Here is a 9305-nt window from a genome sequence, read left to right on the forward strand (position 1 = left end):
TGTGCAGTCAGACAACACTAAGAAATAAAAAGCATCCAAATTGGCCAGGAGGAGGTCAAACTTTCACTCTTTGCAGATGACATGATACTCTATATGGAAAACACAAAAGATACCAGCAAAAAACTCCTAGAATTGATTCTTGAATTCAGCAAAGTTGCAGGATATAAAATTAATGCACAGAAATAGGTAGCATTCCTATACACCAACAATGAAGCGACAGAAAGAGAAATCAAGGAATCAATCCCAGTTACAGTTGCACAAAAAAACATAAAATACCTAGGAATAAATCTAACCAAAGAGGTTAAAAATCTATACACTGAAAACTATAGAAAGCTTATGAAAGAAACTGAAGAAAACACAAAAAAAATGGAAAAAGATTCCATGCTCCTGAATAGGAAGAACAAATATTGTTAAAATGTTGATACTACCCAAAGCAATCTACGTATTCAATGCCATCTCTATCAAAATAACACCAGTGTTCTTCACAGAGCTAGAACAAATAATCTTAAAAATTGTATGGAACCAGAAAAGCCCCAAATAGCTAAAGCAATCTTGAAAAAGAAAACCAAAGCAGGAGGCATCACAATCCCAGACATCAAGCTATACTACAAAGCTGTAAGCATCAAGACAGTATGGTACTGGCACAAGAACAGACACTCAGATCAATGGAACAGAATAGAAAACCCAGAAATGGACCCACAAACGTATGGACAACTAATCTTTGACAAAGCAGGAAAGAATATCCAATGGAATAAAGACAGTCTCTTCAGCAAGTGGTGCTGGGAAAACTGGACAGCGACATGCAGAAGAATGAACCTGGACCACTTTCTTACACCATACACAAAAATAAACTCAAAATGGATGAAAGACCTCAATGTAAGACAGGAAGCCATCAAAATCCTCGAGGAGAAAGCAGGCAAAAACCTCTTTGATCTTGCCCTCAGCAACTTCTTACTCAACACCTCTCTAGAGGCAAGGGAAACAAAAGCAAAAATGAACTACTGGGATCTCATCAAAATAAAAAGCTTCTGCCCAGCGAAGGAAACAATCAGCAAAACTAAAAGGCAACTGACAGAATGGGAGAAGATATTTGCAAACGACATATCAAAATCTACAAAGATTTTGTATCCAAAATCTACAAAGAACCTATAAAATTCAACACCCAAAAAACAAATAATCCAGGGAAGAAATGGGCAAAAGACATGAATAGACACTTCTCCAAAGAAGACATTCAGATAGCCAACCAACACATGAAAAAATGCTCAACATCACTCATCATCAGGGAAATGCAAATCAAAATCACAATGAGATACCACCTTATACCTTCAGAATGGCCAACATGAACAACTCAGGCAACAACAGATGTTGGTGAGGATGTGGAGAAAGAGGATCTCTTTTGCATTGTTGGTGGGAATGCAAGCTGGTACAGCCAGTCTGGGAAACAGTATGGAGTTTCCTCAAAAAACTAAAAATATAACTACCCTAAGACCCAGCAATTGCACTCCTAGGCATTTATCCATGGGATACCGGTGTGCTGTTCTGAAGGGGCACATGCACTCCCCTGTTTATAGCAGCACTATCAACAATAGCCAAAGTATGGAAAGAGCCCAAATGTCCATCGATGGATGAATGAATAAAGAAGATGTGATATATACATACAATGGAGTATTACTTGGCAATCAAAAAGAATGAAATCTTGCCATTTGCAACTACGTGGATGGAACTGGAGGGTATTATGCTAAGTGAAATTAGTCAGAGAAGACAAATATCATATGACTTCACTCATATGAGGACTTTAAGAGACAAAACAGATGAACGTAAGGGAAGGGAAACAAAAATATAAAAACAGGGAGGGGAACAAAACAGAAGAGACTCATAAATATGGGGAACAAACTGAGGGTTACAGGAGGGGTTTTGGGAGGAGGGATGGGCTAAATGGGTAAGGGGCATTAAGGAATCTACTCCTGATATCATTGTTGCACTATATGCTAACTAATTTGGATGTAAATTTTAAAAAATAAAACATAAAATAAAAAAAAAAAAAGGACACCCACCTGAACAGATTTTTTCATGCGGATGAAATTGCCCCATTTGGGGAGTTGGGGGAACCACAAAGGACATTTATTACTATGGAGGAAGAGCAAGCATCAATATTTTTTTTTTAACATTTATTTATTTTTGGGACAGAGAGAGACAGAGCATGAACGGGGGAGGGGCAGAGAGAGAGGGAGACACAGAATCGGAAACAGGCTCCAGGCTCTGAGCCATCAGCCCAGAGCCTGACGCGGGGCTCGAACTCACGGACCGCGAGATCGTGACCTGGCTGAAGTCGGACGCTTAACCGACTGCGCCATTCAGGCGCCCCGAGCAAGCATCAATATTTAAGGCAGGGAGGATAGGCTAGCTCTACTGTTTTATGTCAATGTTGGGTTTATAATCAGGACTGCTATTATCTATATAAGTTGCTAACCCTGAGTCTTGCAGGGAAAAGATGAACACCAGCTTCCAGTTTTTTGGTTGTATAACAAGAAGGACTAGACAACAAAAACCTTTTTTCTGGATAGGTTCCATCGATGCTTTGTTCTTGAAGACAGAAAATACCTTGCCACTAAGGGACTGCCTTTTAAAGTTCTTTTGAGACTGGAAATGCTCCTAACCATACAGAGGCCCGTGAGCTCAACACCAAAGGCCTAGAAGTGATCTTATCATCAAACACATCTGTATTTTAGCTCCTAGATCAGGAGGTCATAAGGATCTTTAAGGCTCATTACACATGGTACTCTGTGTAAATGATTATCAAAGAAAGAGAATCCTGATAGAACATCATGAAGGTCTGACGGAATTACACCATTGAAGATGCTATCATTGTTATAGGAAGAGCCATGAAATCCATCAAGCCTAAAACAATAAATTCCTGCTGGAGAAAACTGTCCACATGTTGTGCATGACTGTACAGGATTTATAGCACAACCAATCAAGGAAATCATGGAAGAGATTGTGGATATGGAAAAAAAAAAAGTGAGGAGTGAAGGGTTTTAAAATACGGATCTTGGAGAAATTCAAGAGCTAATTGACACCACACTAGAGGAATCAACAGAAGACAACTTGATGGAGATGGGTGCTTCTGAACCAGTGCCAGATGATGAGGAAGAAGATGTAGAAGAAGCAGAGCTAGACAATCTGGCAGAAGCATTCTTATTATTGAAGACTGCTTTTGACTCTTTTTCAACATGGACCCCTCCATGACACAGCCACTGAAACTAAAGCAAGTGTTGGAAAAAAAATATTGGTACAATATAGAAACATTTTCAGAGGGGGAAAATAGCAAAAAAGTCAGACAGAAATTATGTTGTATTTCCATAAAGTTATACCAAGTGTGCCTGTGTCTCCTGTCTCCCTTCCACCTCCTCCACCTCTCCTGCCTCTATCGCCCCCGGGGACAGCAAGACCAAACCCTCCTCCTTTTCCTCCTCAGCCTATTCAATATGAAAAACAATGAGGATGAAGACCTCTATGATGATCCACTTCCAGTTAATGAATAGTAAATAATCATCATGCCATATAGTTAATAAACCTTCAGTGGTGTGTGTGTGTGTGTGTGTGTGTGTGTGTGTGTGTGTGAAAATCTAATAACTGTAAGGCAAAATCTGTACAAGACATTTTGTTTTGTTCATCATCATTGCCTAAGTATTCATTGTCTAGAACATTGTGTGCAAGACTTGTATGGAAGTGTAAAGCCTCTCCTACATAGGCATAAGGTCAGTGATATTTAATATAGATTAATCATGTGTTAGCTTTGTTACTGTTTTAAAACTTTGCTTCAAAAAATTACATTTCTGTACAGTATTCCTCTCTCATAATTGGAGAAACTGCATATCATCACAGGTAAGTGGTTTTTAAAAAACCGTAACAATGTTACTAATACTGCATTATGAATATGACTATAATACTACTTGCCATAAAAAATTTAAAACAATTCACTCATTAGTGTATAAGCAAGGCTACCATGATACAATCATATCAATTATACTAGGCTACAAAGCAATCATATTGCTGCTTCAATGCATGGATCATTATACCTGTAAAGAAATATGAATTTATTTTTCACCTTATATTTTAATTTTTGATGTCTAGTGTTAGTAATATTTATAATATTTACAATGTTTTATATCATATAAGACAGTGTTGATGTAGGCACTGACAATTCATCTTGTAAACAGATGATGTAAACTTACAATATTAATAAATACAGTACTGCACTGTCAACATATATTCTCTTCCTTATGACTTTCTTAGTAAGATTTTTTCTCTAGCTTACTTTATTATAAGAATACAGTATATAATATACATAACATACAAAATATGTATGTTAATCAACTGTTTATGTTATTGGTAAGGCTTTCAGTGGACAGTACATTATTAGTAGTTAAGTTTTTAAAGAGTCAAAGTTATATGGGGATTTTTGGCTGCAAGGCGGGTCTGTGTCCCTAACCCCGTATTGTTCTAGGGTTATAGGAGCCAGAAGTGACTAAGACACATTGTGACCGTAGCCCGATCCTGTCAAACCTAATAGATAGGTCCTCTTATACCCTGTGTAGAAATAAGGAAAACTCTGAGAGGAGAAAGAACTTGCCCAAGACCCTTTATAGAAGTGGAGGAGGCAGGATTTGAAGCTAATTATGTCTGACTTCTGAAATCACTTTCTTTTTTTAATATGAAATTTATTGTCAAACTGGTTTCCATACAACACCCAGTGCTCATCCCAACAGGTGCCCTCCTCAATGCCCATCACCCACGTTCCTCTCCCTCCCACCCCCCGTCAACCCTCAGTTTGTTCTCAGTTTTTAAGAGTCTCTTATGTTTTGGCTCTCTCTCTAACCTTTTTTTCTTCCTTCCCCTCCCCCATGGTCTTCTGTTAAGTTTCTCAGGATCCACATAAGAGGGAAAATATATGGTATCTGTCTTTCTCTGTATGACTTATTTCACTTAGCATAACACTCTCCAGTTCCATCCACTTTGCTACAAAAGACCATATTTCACTCTTTCTCATTGCCAAGTAGTATTCCATTATGTATATAAACCACAATTTATTTATCCATTCATCAGTTGATGGACTCTTAGGCTCTTTCTATAATTTGGCTATTGTTGACAGTGCTGCTATAAACATTGAGGTACAAGTGCCCCTATGCATCAGCACTCTTGTATCCCTTGTGTAAATTCCTAGCATTGTTATTGCTGGGTCATAGGGTAGGTATATTTTTAATTTTTTGAGGAACTCTTTTCCAGAGGGGCTGCACCAGTTTGCATTCCCACCAACAGTGCAAGAAGGTTCCCATTTCTCCACAGCCTCTCCAGCATCTATAATCTCATGATTTGTTCATTTTAGCCACTCTGGCTGGCATGAGGTGGTATCTGAGTGTGGTTTTGAGTTGTATTTCCCTGATGAGGAGTGACGTTGAGCATCTTTTCATGTGCCTGTTGGCCATCTGGATACTCTGGTTTCTCTTCAGATCGCATAAATCTTTCGTCTTTTACTGAAATCACTTTCTAGTATAACATGCAGACCACTTCCTGAATTATATAGCACAATATAAATGGAGGCACAATTTTTAGGGGATGCAAGTCCCTGCATGGATATCAGATAGGAGACCAGATAACATCCTCCAAAGTCTCTAACAATGTCATTACTGGATATTGGTGAGGCTCTTGCAACCATAAAGGTCATAGTCCAACAATGACAATGGGTTTTGTCTGATCACCTGGTAACAGCTGCCTAAATGGCCCCATTGTGACCAAATCTTGGCTCAGCAGAGAGGAGTTATGATCAACTGGCCATATCTGTCATAAGAGCTGGGGGCTGTGGGTGGCAGTGGGTGAAGCATGGCAGTCATACCAGACATCAGCCTCCTTGACTGAGGTGACTTGCCCATGCTTGTATGGATGAGTATGTTCCCCACAGTCACTGTTCAGCAAACTGGTGTAAATGGAGAAATCATGAAGCTTCAGTCAGACCTTTCCCGCCAACTGTAAAGGCAACTGAAGAACACAATGGGTAATGCAACTGTTATGTTTGAACAAGTGCAATGCATGAATTTTGATCAAACCACAGCTTTATTTGTGTCCCCCACCATTTTTAAAACTCCATTCATCAGGGATGATTTGTTCTTCCCTGATTTAAAAAAAAAAAAAAAAAAAAAAAAAAAGCTCTAGGTACACATTCTGGTTGTTCAGAGATGATAGTCCTACAGGCACTTGAGTCCCAAACCCAGTTTCAATTTAGGCATTAGAATATATAAACCCTTGTCACACTCCAGAGGCTGAATCTGACTGTTAAGTCTCCTTCTCCCAGTCTGGGTCCAGTTAGGGATATGGGCCTTACTCACCTCTGGTTCTGCTCATCTTCCCCCATCTTGAGCTGCTCTTTCACTCCTGGCAGGGATCAAAATTGGGGAGAGTGTGCAAATAAAGGTGAGCTAGCCCAAACATCAGCTTCCTGACCTCTGGGCCTAGGAGGCATTCCTTGCTGACTCTTAGGGTGGTGTTTTCATGGGCTCTTCCATGGCTCCCTGCTGGCCTCCTTTCTCCTGTAGCCCCTAGGCCTGGTAGCATATCCCGGCCTCTTTCCTTGGGGGTCCCCTTGCCTCCTCCAGGAAAGCCCATGGGTGGGTCCCCTGTGCAATCCATACTGCACAAACTGTACACACTCCAGAGCCTAAGTTGTTGGTCAACCACTGTCTCATTTCCAGAACTCCCAGGTGGAGTCAAACTCCAGCCTCAGCTTCCCAGGGACTCCAGGAAGCTCTCTATCCTAGTCTTAACTGACATTTCTCAATGTGGTTCAGGATGATTCACACTGGAATCATCTGGAAGCAACTGTTAAAATGCTTAGATCTGGCTCCCCACCACTTCCCAATCCACTGGATTAGCATCTGAAGGAAGAAGCATGGAAATCAACATTGGAGTTACCAGATAAAATACAGAACTCCAGATATATTAGGATTTCAGACAAATGATTTTTTTTTAGTGCATGTATGCCCCAAACATTGCATGGGGTACATATACTAGAAATACATTCTTTACCTGAAATTCAAAATTAGGGCACCTGGGTGGCTCAGATGGTTAAGTATCTGACTTCAGCTCAGGTCATGAGCCGCGGTTTGTGAGTTCGAGCCCTGCATCGGGCTCTGTGCTGACGGCTCAGAGCTTGGAGAGTGCTTCAGATTCTGTGTCTTCCTCTCTCTCTACCCCTCCCCTGCTCATGCTCTGTCTCTCTCTGTCTCTCTCAAAAAAAAAAAAAACAAAAAACAAAAAAAAAATCAAACAAACAAAATTAAGTGGGCATCCCGTATTTTTATTTGATGAATCTTACAACCCTAATCTGCACTGAATGAGCTCCCCAGGCTGCACATCAAAGTCAGAGATCTGTTGGCCAGGACTGGGGTAAATAAAGTTACTATGATAATGCCACCCTGGGAACCTCTGAAGCATCAACCAGGCAGTAGTCCCATAAGTAACCTATGTCACCATGTGCCATCTTTTCTCTTTGGACTTCTATAGATTCTTTATAGAGCACTGAGGTTTCTCTCCACATCTGGGCCCCCATGTTTGCCTAATTCAGGGGGAGGTATTTCAATTGTAGTCTATAGGAATGGTACCCACTGGAGATGTGGCTGTGTACAGTGGCTCTGTCCCCACCTGCTCCCCTCCATCAGTTCAGGCATTTTGTAATCTCCTGTTATAGTGAAAAGGCTTGACAAAAGAGAAAAAATGCTGGGCAGTGAATGAGTATTTCATAAGAAACAGGGCCCAAGCCATATTAATAGGAAAGATATAGACCCAGAAGGAAATGGATCTTCCTAGAGGTGAGCTGTGCTTTTGTCCAGATATTTTTGTAGAAAATGAGCAGCAGTTTAGGGGATGTGCCCATCATCCTTGCCTACCCACAAGTAGAGATTAGCAGTAAGGGTCCAGGTTCCTCCCCTCTACATCCACATCCCCAGAACCTGAGCAAAAGGGAAAACCACCAGCATTCAGTAGCGGTGTGAGTAGCAGGGCCAGGGGAGGAAGAAAGCTGAGTCTAAAGAAAGAACAGAGGGAAAGCAGGAGCTTCCCAGTGAGTAGGGCCCAGTGACCCAGTATGCTTTGGTACCTTTACCCATATGCAAGTAAAAGAAAAAAAAAAAAAAAAAAAAGGTTAGCCCTTCATCAGGCCTCCTCTGTTTGAAGAGGTAGATTATATATCATAAAGAAGAGATGGGGAATGCACCATCCCATGGCCACAAAACAGGGCCTGGCCCCACCCTCAGAAAGGACACCTAGATGCTGAGGAGCAGCTACCTGCAAGGGTAGAACAAGAGGAGGAGTGAGTGACTTGTCCTGGAATTTCTCCCCTCAGGAAGTAGCTGGAGTCACATTCTTGGTATAGTAAAGAGGGGCCACCACTCAAGTCACGTGATCTTATTTTGGGCTTTATAACTTTACTGGTGGACCCTATCATTCCTTTTTTGCAAGTAAGAATGCCAAGGGAGCAGGCTAGACAGAGTAGACACCGTGGTCTGGAAAATGACCTGTGGTCACTTTGGGAACTGAAATTAGTGAGATTCACTTCCTAACACTGGGCCTGGCCAGTGGCCAGGAAGGCAGTACTGAGGATGGTTAGGTAAAGTCCCAAATAAGTGTGTTGAAAGTTCAGGGAAAAAATAGTAAGGTCTAAATCCCATGACTGAGGTGTTGACATAAGGAGAAGCCATGGACCAGGAATTTACACCTCAGATCTGACTTTTCCATCTTTAGAAATGGACAGGGGCATATCTGGAGATTTGGAGGCCATGCATAATCAACCCAGAAAGTGGTGGGAGCAAGGATTGTCACCGGCTGGGCTGGGCATGAGGGGACGCCAGAGCCTCTGAACCCAGCATGGAAGGGTCACACCTGCAGCTTCAGATCAGAGGCCTGAACAGAAAACCTTAAGGACAAATGTACTGGGTAGAGCATTAGTGCTGGGAGAGGCCTCTTGGCCTCCTGGAACTTCTGCCCAATCTATAGATCCAGCCTGGCAACCCCTTCCTGATGTCTTATACACAGATTCACAGAGAACCCTTTACATGACCAGCTTTGTGGAATAGATATTTGAGACTTCAAAAAGGGTGGGAGTGACAGAGACAAAAGCAAGGTGCCTACCAAGGACTCAGTGAGGGACAGGTCCTGCCCAGATCAGCAGGAAGGGAATCTCAGACAAGAAGGCTTCAAGGATGAGGTCCTTCTGTGCAACCACCTTGAAAACAAAATGGCAGGAGGAGAAGGCT

The 9305-nt window shown here is 41.5% G+C and overlaps 1 protein-coding gene across 2 annotated transcripts in view; it reads right to left on the minus strand.

The window, feature by feature from the left end:
* PRSS51 (serine protease 51) overlaps positions 1-9305 on the minus strand; it is a 32267-nt gene that overhangs the window by 20743 nt on the left and 2219 nt on the right. The window contains exon 1 of one of the 2 annotated variants that reach the window (XM_040469649.1): positions 9181-9275. The exons of the other annotated variant lie outside the window; for it this stretch is intronic. The gene's annotated coding sequence lies outside the window, so the exon portion shown is untranslated. Of the gene's footprint in view, positions 1-9180; positions 9276-9305 lie in introns of those variants that run through there. 2 annotated transcript variants of the gene reach the window in all.

This window comes from Herpailurus yagouaroundi, unplaced genomic scaffold (genome assembly GCF_014898765.1).
Source record: "Herpailurus yagouaroundi ecotype Mexico unplaced genomic scaffold, PumYag 28, whole genome shotgun sequence".
In the NCBI taxonomy this organism is placed as follows: Eukaryota; Metazoa; Chordata; class Mammalia; order Carnivora; family Felidae; genus Herpailurus; species Herpailurus yagouaroundi.